The sequence below is a fragment of the Anabrus simplex genome, chromosome 2 (assembly GCF_040414725.1).
Source record: "Anabrus simplex isolate iqAnaSimp1 chromosome 2, ASM4041472v1, whole genome shotgun sequence".
Lineage (NCBI taxonomy): Eukaryota > Metazoa > Arthropoda > Insecta > Orthoptera > Tettigoniidae > Anabrus > Anabrus simplex.
This window is the reverse complement of record NC_090266.1, coordinates 1226159154-1226178898: the sequence shown is the minus strand read 5'-3', so window position 1 is coordinate 1226178898 and position 19745 is coordinate 1226159154.

Here is a 19745-nt window from a genome sequence, read left to right as displayed (position 1 = left end):
ATGATGAAACTGTACCTTGAATCATTTTGTTGTAGTATCCATTGACGATAACTAAATGTCTGTCAACTAGAAATGCAGAGCTCCCCGCGTGACCGTGGAAGAAGTCTTCTCCTCACTAAGAGTGCATGCTTAACCTGACATGACGCCATAGGCCGACTCCAGGCTTAATCTTACAAGGGCGTTAACATTACAGATCCAGACCCGGGCTAAGCTTATATGATGGTAATGACTAACTATTTGCTTTACGTCGCACCGACACAGATAGGTCTTATGGCGACGATAGGAGAGGAAAGACCAAGGAATGGGAAGGAAGCGGCCGTGGCCTTAATTAAGGCACAGCCCCGGCATTTGCCTGGTGTGAAAATGGAAAAAAAAACGGAAAACAATCTTCAGGAGTGCCGACAGTGGGGTTCGAACCCACTATCTCCTGGATGCAAGCTCACAGCTGCGCGCCCCTAACTGCACGGCCAACTCGCCCGGTGGTAATGACTAAGAGTGTAGACTTAACCTCACGCTGACCATGCGTTAACCTAACCTAACCTAACTCACAACCTGGCAAAAAGTGCAGGCATAATCTTACGCTGACCGGGCGTTAACCTAATCACCTGTCCTTCCTTACAATAGTTCGGGCATAACTTTATACGCTAGCTACGAGTGCTGGCATAACCTTACGCTGACCAGGCGTTAACCTAACTTACACCCTGGCTGAAAGTGCTGGCTTAACCTTACGCTGACCAGGCGTTAACCTAACTTACACCCTGGCTGAAAGTGCTGGCTTAACCTTACGCTGACCAGGCGTTAACCTAACTTACACCCTGCCTGAAAGTGCTGGCTTAACCTTACGCTGACCAGGCGTTAACCTAAACACCTGCCCTGAAATTCTTGCAAATCTTGAAAAAATCGCCGAATAAATCTCTCCGGAAATTAGCACAACTGGTAGGAGTTTTGGTTTTTCTGCACAAAAAGCAACAAAAGTGCTAAAACTCAAACCGTACAGATTTTCGCGGGCCCATTGTTTAAAGGCTGGTTATCTGACAAATCCTCATACACTGGAGGAACTAAAGGAAAACCTTACGAATGAGTTCAGAAACATTGCAGTGGAAGTACCCATTCGCGTCAGAGTGTAAAACCCAGACGCGCAGTACGTGTGACACACTTGTACAGATAAACGTCGTTCCAGGCTTTCCTCCACTCGACTAACGTTTATGGTGTTCGGACTCTTTTCGGATAATTACGGTTTTTATTCACTACATATTCCGTTTAGCGCCATTTCGCTCCGAAGTTTTGTATTGCAGACTTTCCTGCAGGTTTTGCCCAAGCACTTCCAGTCGCAAACAGTTCCGCACAGGTTTTCCACGAATGGTCAATCAAATCGATCAATCACTACTGATCTGCATTTAGGGCAGTCGCCCAAGTGGCAGATTCCCTATATGTTGCTTTCCTAGCCTTTTCCTAAATGATTTCAAAAAAATTGGAAATTTATTGAACGTCTCCCTTGGTAAGTTATTCCAATCCCTAACTCCCCTTCCTATAAATGAATATTTGCCCCAGTTTGTCCTCTTGAATTCCAACTTTATCTTCATATTGTGATCTTTCCTACTTTTATAAACGCCACTCAAACTTATTCGTCTACTAATGTCATTCCACGCCATCTCTCCGCTGACAGCTCGGAACATACCGCTTAGTCGAGCAGCTCTTCTTCTTTCTCTCAATTCTTCCCAACCCAAACATTGCAAAATTTTTGGAACGCTACTCTTTTGTCGGAAATCACCGAGAACAAATCGAGCTGCTTTTCTTTGGATGTTTTCCAGTTCTTGAATCAGGAAATCCTGGTGAGGGTCCCATACACTGGAACCATACTCTAGTTGGGGTCTTACCAGAGACTTATATGCCCTCTCCTTTACATCCTTACTACAACCCCTAAACACCCTCATAACCATGTGCAGAGATCGGTACCGTTTATTTACAATCCCATTTATGTGATTACCCCAATGAAGATCTTTCCTTACATTAACATCTAGATACTTACAATGATCCCCAAAAGGAACTTTCACCCCATCAACGCAGTAATTAAAACTGAGAGGACTTTTCCTATTTCGCGTAACACCTGACAATGAACACGAGTTGTCTTACCGTGAGCATCTTTCAACTGGTCACTCACACGTAACGACACAACCGAGTGGTGAAAGGGTCAAGAGACTTATATTCCGGGATAGTCTTCTTTTGCCCCCCCTTTTATATTATTATTATGATTAAGCTATCATTCGTTGACAAGTATGATTGTCTTCCAAAGGTAAGCTTCAAGTCACATGAGTTATTTGATGGCTGTATAATCCAATTCTGAAACCACAGACTCTACCACAAACTCAGCACATGATGTCTCGGGTAGCCACTGGTCCTTGACTATTGATACTTCTGCTATTCACACCATCTTTTCTAGGCATTGTGTTTATCGGCGAGACGCTTCTTCTGCTGTAGTTCAAACGATAGGTGCCCTTGGTAGACAAGGCGACTCCATTCTGGACGAGTGGATGCCACAACCTCCCAATTTTCAGGACCAATTTGACATTCATTTAGATTCACCTTCAGAAAGTTTTTATAGCGTTTTTGTTGCCCATCCTGTTTTCTCCGTCCAACCCGCAACTGACAGGACATGATTTGTTTTGGGAGACGTGGCTCAAGCATGCGAATTACATGACCTGTCCATCGAAGCTGGTGTTTTATGATGAAAGCCTCAACGCTGGTTGTATTAGCATATTCCAAAACACTTACGTTAGTGCGTATGTCTAGTCATTTGATTCCTAGGATTCTCCTAATGCAAAGTTGATTGTACATTTCCAGATATAGTAAGTGTCTTCTGTATGTAACTCAAGTTTCATAACCATACTGAAACAACAGCGGCTTACTTTGAGTACTCAAACACCGTAATTCGCTGCGCTAGCACATTTCAGACGATATTGAATATCAGCGTCAATTTTCGCATTTGTTAAAAGGTGACTGCCCAGATAGGGAAAGTATTCATTTTTAAACTGGTTCCTTTAATCATGACAGCAGGAGCATCAGCGTTACAGGTTGGTGCCGGTTGATATAAAATGTTTAGTTTTACTGGTGCTTATGTCTAGACCAATGCTTCTATATACCTTGTTAATACATCCAGTGTATGCTGAAGATCATCTTCTAAGTTTGTCAATATAACATTCTCGTCTGCATACAGGAGAGTTCAAGAGTAAAAGTAGTAGATACCTTATTGTTCGCTCGCGGTCTTTTGAATACTCTTCCATCTGTCCTATATAACATTTCTGCACCCTTTGGAATCTTGTCTTTGACCAGATAAATATGACAGCAATATATATTGAAAACAGTGTAGGGGCAATCACACAGCCCTGTTTTACACCCGTTGCAATCTTAAATGTTTCTACAGGTCCAGTGTTATTTAGGATTGCACCATTCAGATCGTGCAGTAATCGAAGAATCTGTGTTATTTTGGAGGGCAGCAAATTAAGGATAGAATCTCCCAAAGAGTTTCTTGTTTGACTGAATCGAACACCTTAGCGATATCAATGAATGCTATATATAGAGATAGACGTTGTTCTCTAGATTTTTCCTGCAATTTCCTGGCACAGAAGAACATGTCAGTTGTGCCTCGATTTGGTCTAGAGTCACATTGAGTTTCTGGTAAATGTTTCGGCCAGTTGTTTAAGGAGGTTGGTCAGAATTCTGATGATAATTTTGCCACCAGCAGAAAGCAATCATATCCCTCGATAGTTGCCACACGGCGTCCTATCACCCATTTTATATATGGTTACTATCAAGGCATCCCTTTGGTCACCAGGAATGGTTCCCGTTTTTCATATCTTGTCAGTGAACTTGTGTATATGGTGAACTAGTGATGTGTTCCCTTTCTTGAAGAGCTCAATAGGAATACCATCCTTGCTGGTGCCTTATTATTCTTGAGTTAAATTACTTTCACTTCTAATATACTGGGGGCTTTATCAAGGTGGACTTGTATAGGACTCTGAGAAATTTGGGTAAAGATATTGTCATCTATTCGTGTGTCCCTGTTCAGTAGTTCTTCAAAATGTCCTTTCCAGTGGGAGTTAATGGTGTTTGTGCCTCTAAGAAATCCAGTATCATCTTTCGATTTTATCGTATTTATTCCATGGTGAGCTGTACCATATATAGTTTTATTTGCATTGAGGAAATCATAGGTGTTGTTTGTGTCCGCTGGATGCTGTATTTCACGGGATTTATATATCCACCATTGGTTTTCATGACCCGAGTTTTCCTCTGGACTTCAGTTTCTTAATTTTGATATATTTGCCTTTTTCCAGATAATAAATGTTTCTTTCTTTTCATTTCTATGAGATATTGAATTTCTAGGTCATTCACATTATACCAATTTACATGCTTCTTTTTTGAGAAACCAGCCGATTTTCAAAGCTGAGAGACTTGAACGTTTGCCAATGGTCTTCGACATTCTCTGGATAGCACTCAGGTGGTTTCACATCAATGAGTTTGTGTAATTTCGAATTTACGCTATCATCCTTGAGACGCTAGGCGTTCAACCTACATCTTATATGCTTTCCCTGCTTTCTGTGCTTCTGATTTACTTGCAGAGCCATAACGAACCGGATCTGTCGGTTATCAGTCCAGCAGTCACCAGCACTTATTAAACCCTTTGTAATAAATACGTTACGTTTGTCTCGGGAACGCACAATCACGTAATCGATAACATGCCAGAGGTTTGATCTGTGGTGTTGCCACGAAGACTTAAATTTGTGTTTTGTAGAAGAGTGTGCTCGAGATTACAAAGTTATGTTCAGAGCATTTGGTCAGGATAAGAATTCCATTAGAGTTGCTTTTACAGACACCTTTCTTTACCAATTACACCTGACCATAATGTTGAATCCCCGTCAACTCGGGCATTGGAGTCTCCTAGAGGGATCACCTTATCTGCCTCTAGTATATGTTTTAGTAGCACATCGAGTTGGGAATAGAATTATTCCTTCTGGTCGTCATCGGAGGTGAGAGTCGGAGCATATGCACTAATTACTGTAACTAGCTGGTTATTAGTGAGATTATGGCGAATGGGCATAATCCTTTCATTTATACCACATGGGAGCTCATCAGGATGATCAGAAATTGTATTCTTGATTGCAAAACCAACATCATTATATGGGTCTCATTTGTATCTTTCCCTTTCCAAAATAAGGTATAATTTCCACCATGTTCCTTTAGTTGTCCTTCGCTAAATACAGCAATGTCATTGTTGAAACTTTTAAGTTCACGAGCAATAATCGCTGGTTGATTACGTGTGTCACTGTCCATCAGTGTACGTATGTTCCAAGTAGCAAAATTCATTCATATTTTGGTTCGACCGCAAATGGTGTACCCTCTGGACTCGGGTATCCAGTATGGTGGTATTATGCTCACTATGTTTAAGGCACATATTTTTATCCCCCTCCCCATTCATTGTAAGCAAAATGGATCCTAAACAGGCCTATTGAGTCACGAATGCAGCATACGAATCGCCACACCTCTTGTCCGACTCGTCTGTTCTCAGAGGTAATGGAGATGGAAACAGGAATCCTTGAAATTTGTTTTACTGTCTTCTCCGTGAAGACACCCAATGGGTCACCGATGAACTTCTGTGCATTTGGACTCCTAAATAGGGCCTTAGGAAAAAGACAACCACGCACTGTCAATGGCTTCTGGAAAGCTTGTCGGGATGACTGGGATAAGGTAGACACGCTACCTCTGCAAAAAAGTCTGCTGCTATAGAACTTACGTTGTCAGGCTATAGCTAATAATACTGGCTTTCCAATTGAGCATGATTATTGGTGGAGACTTGGCTTTTCATAAGCTAATTACCCTTCAAGCATCGTCCCCAGTGATCACGAATGACCATAATGGGATATTTCTTATACATTAAGAGATGGTAGAAATTAAATAAATGAAAGTGTATCATTGCCCTGGATTCGAACCTATCACATGTAAGATTGGCGCACCGTACCATTCGGCTTGATCTTACCATCTGTTTTATACTGCAACGAGACACATGTTGTGTAGATTACAGCTCATATGATTGTACCGGGTGGTACACCTCCACTCCGCTAATTTAAAATGTGCGCCAGTTGAAACTCCTCTGCTGGAGGAACTCTGAACTTTATCTACGCTATTAATTCTCTACTTTCTCAGAAGATGTCACCACGTGGAAAATTTTGAGTTTTTGAACTGTGTCATTTTTGATGTGGTTTTGTTTCACTTGAAGTAAGAAGTGTGAACTTTCTCTTCTAGAGGACACTACTGAAGATCAACAATAGTGCAACCTAGTGAGGAGTCAAAGAACTATTATTTTGGAGAAAATTTAATTTCAAGAGTTTGTTCTTTGTTAAATTTCTTTCTGTCATTGTTTAAGTTGGCAATATTTACCCCTTTCTTCCCCTTGTTATGAATGTAACCAATCCCGAATTTCTTTAATTAATTTCTGACCAATCAGGGGTATCTTCCCCCAACTTGAATCTGTTGCGGGGTACTATCCAATAAAAACGTTGAGGGAGGGTGTTTTCATTCCCCTAACGCCTAGAACCTTCCGCGAGAGGATATAAACTGCTGATTTTAGGGTCTCCGGGCCACTTCTGTTCGATCTTTCAGTGTATTAAGTACATAGCAGGAGGCGGGAAGCGCCTCTTTCTTCGGCTGCGGTCAACAATAAGGTAATGGCCGATTAATAAATTCATTCTTTTCTTGCTCAGCAGTTTAACTTTCGGGGCGGGTGCGAAGCGTTCTACCATGTAACCTTTTCCTAAAATGTAACTACTCTTTTCCTCTATTCTCTTGTAAAGCTACATACTGGGATAGAGAGTGCTAACCCTCTCGAGCTCCCACTCATATTGTTTTGAGGTGAACTTATTTTTCTCAACCTATTCTTCGATAATGTAAAACAAATTGTTCATTCCTAAGTCACCTCTGTAGTATGGGATTAGCCCTTGCATCAGTGGCCTAAGAGCCAAAGTAGGTCTTAAAATCAAAGTGTATTAGGAGTGCAAGTTCGCCTCCTCTCAAATTGTTTTAGAGGTCATTTAATTAATCCGCTTTTCATTTAATAGACCTCAGTAGATTGGGTATTTTACCCCTGTGTTTATGTCCGTTGAGGACAACTTGAAGGTGGAGTTTGGTGTGGCCTGGGAGAGGCTTAAATTAAAGAGCGAGTGGCTCTTTTGGAAACGGAGTGTTGTGTGCCTCGAGGAGGCTTTACTGTGTAATTTGGAGCAAGTGCTCCAGGGTTTGATTGGGGTCTTCTGCCCCTTTGTTAAAATTTGTATATCGGAAAGTTGGGCTAGTTGCTCAAGAATTGTCAACTCAGGGCTCGAAGCCCAAACTCTGTAACCCCTGTAATTGTACATTTCAAATTGTGTTTCGGCTACTAAGTACCTGTTCTTTGTTATTACTTAATCTTGAAAAGAAATATAACCTTGTTAAATTTTACATTAACTTTGATTCCGTAGTTTGAGACCCATTCACGCCCGCACCTTCTTACACCCCTACCTACCACCAAAACACGGTAACAAGTGGTAGCAGAGCGTGGTTGAATGGGTCTCAATTTAGCCCCTTTTGACGGCTACACATTGTTTTGATCCGAACTCTAACCATTTTCTCAGTTGCTGGAATTCTTTTTTTGACTTGTTCAAAATTGTTCTGTTATCATGCCAGGCCCTCGCGATGTTCTCCATCTTAATTATTTGCGCAAAGAGGAGTTGATCTATGAATTAACTATCAGAAATGTGCAATCTGGAGGCACGGTTGCAGTAGACACTAACAAGCTTAGAGAGTCCCTTGATTTGCCCATTTCCATCCCCAATTTGGGAGAGAAAGAAATTGATGACTCTCTTTCCACGATCGTCGAGAATATTACTGGGCTAGCTTCTGTAGTTAGTTTTTTTGATGAAAATGATCCGTCTCCTAATCAAATTAAGCGCGTGCAAGGCAGGCTATATCATTTTTCGAATAGGGTTAACGATCTGTTGTCTCTAAAACTGAATGACGTTCAGAGGAAGGAAGCTAGTACGCTCCTGGAAAATATTTCCGAATTATCTAGTAAGGTCACTCTATTGTTAACTGGGGAAGTTCCTCCCAAATCTGATCAACCCCCCATAGTGAATGCAGGTAGTGAGGAAGCGCCTCCCAAGGGAGAAGTTAATAGGATAACCGTTGCTGCTCAAACTATCCCTGCCCCATTGGACAACGAATCTGAACGTCGTGCATCATTGAGTAACATCCGTTCTGAATTAACTTCCTTGCCACTTAAACCTTTACCCACTATGTCACCCGGATTCAGCAGCTTGCCTCATCCATTGGCAATGTTGCTCAGAGGTATATCCAAGTTTTCTGTTAATACCACCAGTGACGTAATTTCATTTTTAAGATTTCTAGTGGAATTTCAGGATCATGCCCTCGTGTTTTCTCTTTCTCCATGTCAAATTTTGCAAATCATCTATCCCTATGCAATTGGCATTCTCTCCGACAAAATAGTAAGAGCCATAGCTGAACAGTCATCCATCGAAGATTTTCATGCACATCTACTTGCAAATTTTATTCCTGCCCGCGCTAGGTCATCTCTGATTCAGAAATACTATTACCGAGTACAGAGGTTGGATGAAAACTTGGCTGATTTCATACAGGACATTAAGTTTTATACTAGGGTGTTTGCCCTTCATTTTCCTGAAGATCAAATTGTACAGGCTATTGTAGAGGGAATTTCTCCTTCCTATAGGTCATATTTGTGTTTCGCGGCGTGCCCGCAAACTTTCTCTGAACTTGAAGCATTGGCCGTTTCAGCGGAAGGAGTTAGATACGCCGATTCTTTGCGTGTCGCGAAAGAACCCCCGCCTTCCTTTAGTAACACTCGGCCTCCACCTCGCCGACCAGTCAATCCCCGTAAATGTTATGCTTGCGGGTCGCCTGATCATCTGCGCAACAAGTGTCCACTGATCAAGTCAAGTGGGACGAGGAATGGAGGCGGGTCATCACCAGGCTGTTTTAAGTGTGGGGCCTTCTCACATATCGCCAAGAATTGCCCAAACTGGAATAGCACCCCCTCCTGCTCAACTTCTGGTGCAAATTCCACCTACGCCAATAACAAAAAGTGACTAGTGGCTTCGGCTGAGTCGACTAATCCATCTTCCCGAGACTCAGCCCCTGGTAAACAGGTTGTAAATTCAGAGGACGATCAGCCTTCAAATTCATCTTTTGAATGCCCTAAAGAATGTCTTAGGATTGCGGCGGATACCCCCGCACCTGTTCCTTTTCTTAAGATTGAGTTAAATAACGAGCCTATAACAGCTCTCTTAGATTCAGGCAGTGTTTGTTCGATTATTTCGGCTGAATGGTATTCTAAATTGAAAACGGTTTGTAAACTTCCTGACTATGTCTCTTCTCCTGTTCAATACGTTTCGGCTAATTCATCTCCATTAGAAATTCTAGGTCCCTTACTGGTCAAAATTCGTGTTTTTAAGTTTACATGGAAAGTTAAATTATTTGTGGCCAAGCAATTGTCTTGCCCCATTATATTGGGAGCGGACTTTATTTCTCACACTGGTCTTGTGCTCGATCTCCAGTCTAGGTCGTGCACATTCAAATTTGCTTCTAATTGTAAAATCCCACTATTAAAGTGTAATTTTGTGTCATGTTCTTCTATTTCGCCTACCCAGGATGAGATGTTGTTAGACCTTAGACATCTACCTGAGGAGCAGGCTGATAGTATTCGCAAACTGTGTCAGTCGTTTCCCGAGGTGTTCTCTGATACTCTTGGTGTTACTGACCTTATTGAATACAAAATTGAGGTCACGGATTCGATTCCTGTCCGTTTTCCACCTTATAGGCTATCTCCTCCTAAAATGAAGGCTCTGAAAGAAATTATCGATCAGATGTTGAAGGATGGTATTATTAGGCCCACTAAGTCGGCGTATTCATCGCCTATTTTTCTAGTCCCGAAACCCCAAGGAGGCTTCAGGCCTGTCATTGATTACAGGGCTCTCAATCGGAAGGTGGTGTTGCAATCTGTGCCCCTTCCTGACCTGCATTCTTGTTTTTCATGGTTTCGTAAGGCCAAGTTCTTCACCATCTTGGACTTGAATCAGGCCTATAATCAAATTCCCCTTGCCGAAGAGTCTAAACATCTTACAGCGTTTGCTACGGACTGGAATTTATACGAATACAACCGCGTGCCTTTCGGGCTCCCCACCGGAGCAGCTGTACTCACTAGGCTACTAGATAGGGTATTCTCCGACATCAAATTTGAGTACTTATATCACTACTTGGATGATGTCGTCGTATTTTCAGAGACTTTTGAAGAACATCTAGATCATCTGCGAGAAGTTCTCGATCGCCTTCGTAAGACTGGGTTAACTGTTAAGTTGTCCAAGGTTGCCTTTGCTAAGCCCTCTATGTCTTTCCTAGGGCATATTGTGTCACCTGATGGCGTAGCAGTCGATCATTCTAGAACACAGGCCATTCGTGATTTTAAACCTCCCAAGGACATTAAAGGTATCGCCAGGTTCATTGGTATGGTGAATTTCTTCAGGAAGTTTATTCCTAACTTCGCTAATAGAGCGGCGCCCTTAAACCTTCTTCGTAGGAAAGGCATCAAATTCGAGTGGGGACCCTCTCAACAAGCCGCTTTTGAAGACCTTAAATTAGCACTTTGTAATGCCCCTGTACTTGCTATGCCTGATTTCTCGAAGAAATTCATCGTCCAAACCGACGCATCGTCGTCAGCAGTAGCTGCAGTCCTTCTTCAAGAGACTGAACTAGGGAGGCGACCCATCGCCTATGCATCTAGGACTTTGTCGGCTCAAGAAGCCAAGTATTCCATCTATGAGCTCGAAGGTTTGGCAGTCTTATTCGCCTTAGAGAAGTTCCGTCTCTATCTGGAACATGTTAAATTCGACCTGGAGACCGATAATCAAGCCTTAAGCTGGGTCTTAGGTAGGCCGCGTCGTACTGGTCGTATAGCCCGTTGGGCCATCCGTATTTCTGCCTTCCAATTCGATGTCAGGCATATCAGAGGTACTGAAAATGTTGTTGCTGATGGACTCAGCCGTATGTTTTCAGACGACGTTGATAACCATGAACAGGTCGACAGTTCATCACCTCCCGAGTCCATGCTATCTGAGGTTAATGCCATCCTAACAGATGCTCCCATGCTTTTTAGGGATATCGAGAAATACCAACGTGAAGATCCGACGCTGGCTCCGATAATGGAAACCCTTTCTTCTGGGGAACATGTTGTCCCTTATGTTCTGAGGAATGGTGTTTTATGTTGCCCTTCGAGGCATGACAAGATGATGAAAGTTGTCGTTCCAGCTGTTCTGGTGCCTATGATCTTCAAATACTATCATGAGACCCCATTGGGGGGGCATTTTGGAATCTTTAAAACCCGTGAAAAGATTCGTGAAAGGTTCATCTGGAAAGGTATGGACGGTGAAATTCGGGAACTTGTAAAAGCTTGTAAATCGTGTTTGCTCAGTAAACCCACCATGTCCACTAAAGTAGGCCTTTTGTCTTCTCATCAAGCGTCGCGCCCCATGGAACGCCTGTATATTGATTATGTAGGACCCTTCCCCCAGTCGAAGGGAAATGCCAACAAATTCATCCTTGTATGTGTAGATGGTTTTACCAGATTTTCTTGGTTATTTCCGACTAAGCTGGCTACCGCTCAGTCCACCATTACCTGTCTAAATTCTATTTTTGCTTCTTTTGGTCCGTGCCAATATATTGTATCTGATAATGCTAAGGCGTTCACATCAAATCTTTTTCGTAAATTCTGTTTTGACTTGTCCATCTCTCATGTAACCACTTCTGCTTATTACCCTCAACCATCTCTGGCTGAACGGGTTAATCGTAATCTCAGGTCCGCACTTATCGCCTATCATCATGAAGATCCTTCCAGGTGGGACACGTCCCTGCATTGGTTAGCTTTTGCTTTGAATTCGGCGGTTCATGAATCTCATAAGTTCACTCCAGCTTCCTTGATGTTCAAGTTTGTTCCCAACACGCCGCTCTCTAACCTCTGGTCTCTGAGTGACATTCTACCCGAGACAATAGATCCGGATAATATCAAAGATCTTTGGAAGAAGGCTAAAGCCAATCTTATGGTATCTCATGAAAAGGTTAGGGAAAAGTATGATCGTGGACGGAGACCCTCCCCTTTGAAGGTAGGTGACCAGGTGATGGTCAAGAATTTTGTTCCCGCGGGCAAGCTTGCCCCCAGATTTCATGGGCCTTGTATCATTCTCGATTTTCTTACGCCAGTTACGTTGTTAGTAAGCAATCCAGCCACCGAGAGGATATTTAGGGTTCACCTGTCACAGGTGAAACCAGTGTAAATTTTGTGTCAACTTGCTTCATATAATTTGAAAGGAATATGAGGGTTATATTTTTTTTTGAGTTCCACACTTAAGGCATTCTGCTCCTTCTATTTTATTTTATATGTAAGCATTTCTTGTAAACCTCCCCCGATTGTTAAACTGCCATCCTGTCCTTGTCACGGCCATTACCACGCTCCCGTCTCCTGCTCCACTACACACAGTGGCTGGCTTAGATGAAACGCCATGGATATCTCCACGCCGCTGGCCCCTCAATCTCTCTACATGCCTGTGCCCTCAAAAGATACATGATGGTCCAACACAATTCTGCCGCCTAGTTTTAATGTTTCAGTGCCCCCGCAGCCGCGCGGCGCCGTGCGGCAACTGGGCCCGAGGACGGGCCCCCTCGGCCCCAGCGAGGACGACATGTGCACGGCGAGCCGGAGCTCTCCTCCCGGCCAAGGCTGATGTGCGGCGCACGACCTGCTACTTGCCCGCAGCCTGTATATGTTCACCGCGGGCGCGGCGTGTTTCAACACCTCTGCTCCCCTCATAGTGCGGGCGAGCGGTATCTCAGGGTACTTGAGGGGTCCGAGCGGCTTCCTTTGGACGCAAGCTGTAACGGCCGGTCTGGCCATCCAACTTAGCCTACATCAACTACATAGACATTCCTGTTCAACCTTAATACCGTTTCATGGGAATTCAACAGCAATATTTGGTGGACATTGCAAAATTTTTCATCACTTTTAAGTATTAAAAGTTTATCCTCTGAATTCTACTTCTACAAACTTAAAAACTATTCTTCATCTGCAACAACAAAATCTTGAAACTAGAACAAACCAAATTAAGAAAATATCATAAATGCTTCTGCAATCTATCTTCATATTCACATCATAACTTGGAACTTGTTTCAAACTGACTTCATGTGTCATCCCTGGAGGAACTTTTGGGGGGGGAGGTCTGTACCGGGTGGTACACCTCCACTCCGCTAATTTAAAATGTGCGCCAGTTGAAACTCCTCTGCTGGAGGAACTCTGAACTTTATCTACGCTATTAATTCTCTACTTTCTCAGAAGATGTCACCACGTGGAAAATTTTGAGTTTTTGAACTGTGTCATTTTTGATGTGGTTTTGTTTCACTTGAAGTAAGAAGTGTGAACTTTCTCTTCTAGAGGACACTACTGAAGATCAACAATAGTGCAACCTAGTGAGGAGTCAAAGAACTATTTTTTTGGAGAAAATTTAATTTCAAGAGTTTGTTCTTTGTTAAATTTCTTTCTGTCATTGTTTAAGTTGGCAATATTTACCCCTTTCTTCCCCTTGTTATGAATGTAACCAATCCCGAATTTCTTTAATTAATTTCTGACCAATCAGGGGTATCTTCCCCCAACTTGAATCTGTTGCGGGGTCCTATCCAATAAAAACGTTGAGGGAGGGTGTTTTCATTCCCCTAACGCCTAGAACCTTCCGCGAGAGGATATAAACTGCTGATTTTAGGGTCTCCGGGCCACTTCTGTTCGATCTTTCAGTGTATTAAGTACATAGCAGGAGGCGGGAAGCGCCTCTTTCTTCGGCTGCGGTCAACAATAAGGTAATGGCCGATTAATAAATTCATTCTTTTCTTGCTCAGCAGTTTAACTTTCGGGGCGGGTGCGAAGCGTTCTACCATGTAACCTTTTCCTAAAATGTAACTACTCTTTTCCTCTATTCTCTTGTAAAGCTACATACTGGGATAGAGAGTGCTAACCCTCTCGAGCTCCCACTCATATTGTTTTGAGGTGAACTTATTTTTCTCAACCTATTCTTCGATAATGTAAAACAAATTGTTCATTCCTAAGTCACCTCTGTAGTATGGGATTAGCCCTTGCATCAGTGGCCTAAGAGCCAAAGTAGGTCTTAAAATCAAAGTGTATTAGGAGTGCAAGTTCGCCTCCTCTCAAATTGTTTTAGAGGTCATTTAATTAATCCGCTTTTCATTTAATAGACCTCAGTAGATTGGGTATTTTACCCCTGTGTTTATGTCCGTTGAGGACAACTTGAAGGTGGAGTTTGGTGTGGCCTGGGAGAGGCTTAAATTAAAGAGCGAGTGGCTCTTTTGGAAACGGAGTGTTGTGTGCCTCGAGGAGGCTTTACTGTGTAATTTGGAGCAAGTGCTCCAGGGTTTGATTGGGGTCTTCTGCCCCTTTGTTAAAATTTGTATATCGGAAAGTTGGGCTAGTTGCTCAAGAATTGTCAACTCAGGGCTCGAAGCCCAAACTCTGTAACCCCTGTAATTGTACATTTCAAATTGTGTTTCGGCTACTAAGTACCTGTTCTTTGTTATTACTTAATCTTGAAAAGAAATATAACCTTGTTAAATTTTACATTAACTTTGATTCCGTAGTTTGAGACCCATTCACGCCCGCACCTTCTTACACCCCTACCTACCACCAAAACACGGTAACAATGATCATTTTAACACGGTCGCGATGTCCACTTTGAGCTTCACAGATATTTCATTAACATGTGGAATTTTTAGAGAAGCTTTCGTGGTTTCTATAATTTAATAATGTTATACCATAACGGTAAGTAAAGGGTGTATTACGACCGGAGGTAGGTCCGATCCTCCGCAGAGGTGTGCCTGAGCCGGAGTTTACGTACGGTAGGGTGGCCAGTTCCTTTCCGCTCCTCCATTCCCTTGCCTCCCACCTGCAGCGCGTGGTAACCCATCCAAATCTTGACCACGCTAAATGTTGCTTAACTTCGGAGATCTCACGGGATCCGGTTTTTCAACACGGCTACGGCCGTTGGCAGGCCATAACGGGTAGGCCGTAAATATTTATTTATTTATTTATTTATTTATTTATTTATTTATTTATTTATTTATTTATTTATTTATTTATTTATGACACGTGTCTGTAACAGAGTTGCACTCCAATTACAAGAGACATTACAGAATATAGTGCAAGGATATACATTTATTTATTTCTTTATCTGCTTACACTCCAGGGTCGGTTTTACCCTCGGACTCAGCAAGGGATCCCACCTCTACCACCTCAAGGGCAGTGTCCTGGAACTTCAGACAACGGGTCGGGGTATACAACTGGGGAGAATGACCAGTACCTCGCCCAGGTGGCCCCACCTGCTATGCTGAACAGGGGCCTTGCGGGTGGACGGGAAGATTGGAAGGGATAGACAAGGAAGAGGAAAGGAAGCGGCCGTGGCCTTAAATTAGGTACCACCCGGCATTTGCCTGGAGAAGAAGTGGGAAACCACGGAAAACCACTTCCAGGATGGCTGAGATGGGAATCGAACCCGGGCCTCCGGGTTATTTACACTAACCACTACATCACAGAGGCGGACACAATGATATATATTACAAAACAGGAAAAGATCACGGAAAAATAACAACTGATTTAGAAAAATTATAATCAACAAATTTAGAAGAAAAAGTGACAAAAACAACAATAGGTTATATACAGATAAGGATTAGATAGTGCTGCAATTACTGGATCCTGATTACATAAGTAGGAAGAACTAAAACTGTATGTGCAGGCACACATATATGCGAACAGATCAGTTTCATGATTAACAGGGTAAAAATAATACCTCAAATTTATAAACAATTTAATTCCACTTGGATTATTGTCAAAGAGATAGTGTAATGAATTCTTATGTCTTTTTATAACATGCTATTTTTGAAGCATTGTTTAGGTATATTCACTAAAGAAAATCACCAGACATTTTCTGAAGTCTGTCAGGGACATTGAGAGATCTATGTCATGGATTTTGAATAAGTCATAAAACGTACTACACATCCTTGCTAATGGCGAATTTTTATGAATTAATATGTTGGATAAGGGATTGTAAAAGTACGTCCGGTTACGCAAGTATGATTTGCTTACGTTAAAATGTATTCTTGCGAGTAGATCACCACTATCTATTAGCCATTTATAATTTTTTTTTAGAAACAGTTGTTGATATAATTCTCTGCGAGCGCTTAATGAATTGTAGACCAATTACTCAAATAAGTGACTATATGAAATTCCCAACCTATATGCTGACTGATTATGCTTCTTGTAATAAGTAAACCGTAATAATCTCCTTTGAACCCTTTCAGTTTTATATACGATTTGTAATTTGGCATACATATAACGGATGCATATTCTAATTTTGAACTCACGAATGAGTTATAGAGAACACATTAAGTCTTAATGTTATTTATGTCCTTCCCGTTTCATATGATGAAACATAGTAGTCTGAGTGCTTATTTACTATTATTTCAATATGTGCACTGAATGATAAGTTACTACTCATTGTAAGTCCTAAGTCAGTTACGGACTCGACTCGTTTTAGATTCTGTCTGTTCATGAAGTATTCACACTGAACAGGATCATTCGCCGTGGAATAAGTCATCACGAAGCATTTGCTGATATTAAATGTGATTTTATTCTTGACGCTCCACATGTACGGTAGATATTATCAATGTCCTCTGCTTAGAGAAATGCAGTCACTGACATGCGATACCTCCTTGTACAACTTAAAATCGCCAGTAAACATCAGGCATTTGGAATGTACAAAATCTGGCAAATCATTTATAAATAAAACAAACAAAAGTGGTCGTAAATTTGAACCTTGAGGTACACTTGAATTAACATTGAACACAAAATACTTGGTCAGATGACAGGCGACAAACTTATATCTGTTATGTAAATAGGGGACAAGTTTTAGCATAGGACTGTTAAATCCAAATTCCGATAGTTTTCTAAGAAGCACACTGTGATCAATCTTGTCAAACGCTTTTTCGAAGTTCATATAAATCACATCAACGGATTTATGACTGTTTAAAGCATTAGATTTGACAGGTTTGTGATAGTTGACCTGCCAGGATAGAATCCATGCTGAAAGGGTGAAATGTAGCTTTGAACATGATTAAAAATCCGGAAGTAAATGATTGTTTCGAAAACTTTTACGAAGGCACATATTATGGAAATGGGTCTGTAATTTTGTACATCTGAATGATCTCCGGCTTTATATATCGGGCATAACCTTGACCTTTTCCACATTTCTGGGAACACACCTGTATATGTTATAAGATTAAATATGTTACGTAATGGTTGCATTAATATATCTGAACAGCCCTTTACTATGTAAGAAGGAATCCCATCTGGCCCATTTGACTTAGTAGATTTCAGTTTCTTTATAGCCTGAATATATTCTTTTTCACCTGCATCTGACGCTGGGAGTGAGCACACTTAAGAGATCTTACATAAATTTCAAACTTCTTTGACATCATCACCCCCTTGGCGATAGGTCAGTGGTGATTGTGCATGCGACTTCGTTAAAAATCTACGAAGAATCACGAATAAGACTGATTCCCTTAAATCTCATTTTTGGTGCTTTTTAGAGGAAACGTGGCTATTACCACTGTCTTCAGGTTTCTGATGATGATGCTTGTTGTTTAAAGGGGCCTAACATCGAGGTCATCGGTCCCTTCTTCAGGTTTCACGTATCGTTTCGTATCTGTATGAGGCACTGACACAACTTTTTAGTTTCCACACTAAAATAACAGTACTTGTGATTCACGGCAACCTTTCCAAGGTACGTACAACCTCGTCAGTAGTGTAAATAGGGTGGTTCTGCGGCCTCCTCCTCCTCCTCCCGCGGCGCGGGAAATTTGAATTCTGGCGGGAAATTTGAATTTTGGCGGGAGATTTGAATTTTGGCGGGAGATTTGAATTTGTAAACAAAGCTACGTGCTTTTTGACAGCTGTCATCGACAACAACGCATCGCTAACCTCACTGCTGCCATCTTGACGGGCCTAAACCTCAGTAGTGCCAACTTAAACCAACTAGCGTGAGGTAAACAAAGCCACGTGTTTTTTTACTGCCACGTGCTTTTTGACAGACAACAACGCATCGCTAACCTCAGTACTGCCATCTTGACGGGCCTAAACCTCAGTAGTGCCAACTTAACCTAACTAGCGCGAGATAAACAAAGCCACGTGTTTTTTGACAGCCACGTGCTTTCTGACAGATTTGTAAACAAAGCCACGTGCTTTTTGACAGCTGTCATCGACAACAACGCATCGCTAACCTCAGTACTGCCATCTTGACGGGCCTAAACCTCAGTAGTGCCAACTTAACCTAACTAGCGCGAGATAAACAATGGCATGTGTTTTTTGACAACCACGTGCTTTTTGACAGACAACAACGCATCGCTAACCTCAGTACTGCCATCTTGACGGACCTAAACCTCAGTAGTACCAACTTAACCTAACTAGCGCGTGGTAAACAAAGCCACGTGCTTTTTTGACAGCTGTCATCCGCCATCCTTAAACTACAGAGCACTGTGCTGCCCTCTTTAGATGTAAAATTCGTCACCTGTCATCGGCAGTGCTGCCATCTTGACGGGCCTAAACCTTAGCGCTACCAACTTAACCTAACTAGCGCGTGGTAAACAAAGCCACGTGTTTTTTTGACAGCTGTCATCCGCCATCTTTAAACTACAGAGCACTGTGCTGCCCTCTTTAGATGTAAATTCTTCACCTGTCATCGGCAGTGCTGCCATCTTGGCCTGCCTAAACCTTAGTGCTACCAACTTAACCTCACTAGCGTGAGATAAACAAATCTACGTGCAGCTGTCATCCGCCATCTTTAATCTATAGAGCACAGTGCTGCCCTCTTTAGCTACTTACCTTTGAAATGTGGTGGCGGATAATTTGAAAAATGCTTTCTGACAACAGCCATCTTTGAGCACCGTGCTGCCCTCTTTAGCTAGATACCTGTGGTGGTAGACAATTCCACATGACAGCAGCCATCTTTAATCAAGAGAGCACAGTGCTGCCCTCTATGTGGTGGCGGCAAATTCCACGTGCTCTTGTTTGGAAACAAACTCACGTGCTTTTTTGACAGCGGTCATCTGCCATCTTTAATCTATAGAGCACAGTGCTGCCCTCTTTAGTTTGAAATGTGGTGGCGGCAAATTCCACGTGCTCTTGTTTGGAAACAAAGCCATGTGCTTTTTTGACAGCTGTCATCCACCATATTTAATCAACAGAGCACCGTGCTGCTATCATGCGGGCAATTTCATCACCTGTCATCCGCCTTCTTTAATCCACAAACACCGTGCTGCCCTCTTTATGGCTACTACCTAAAGCACGTAGTAGCGGGCAATTTGAAAAGTTCTGCTAGCTATCATCCACCATCTTTAATCAAGAGAGCACCGTGCTGCCATTTTTAGCTAGATACCTTTGAAATGTGGTGGCGGCAAATTGAAAAATTCCACGTGCTCTTGTTTGGAAACAAACTCACGTGCTTTTTTTCAGCTACCATCCGCCATCTTTAATCAACAGAGCATAGTGCTGCCCTCTTTAGTTTGAAATGTGGTGGCGGCAAATT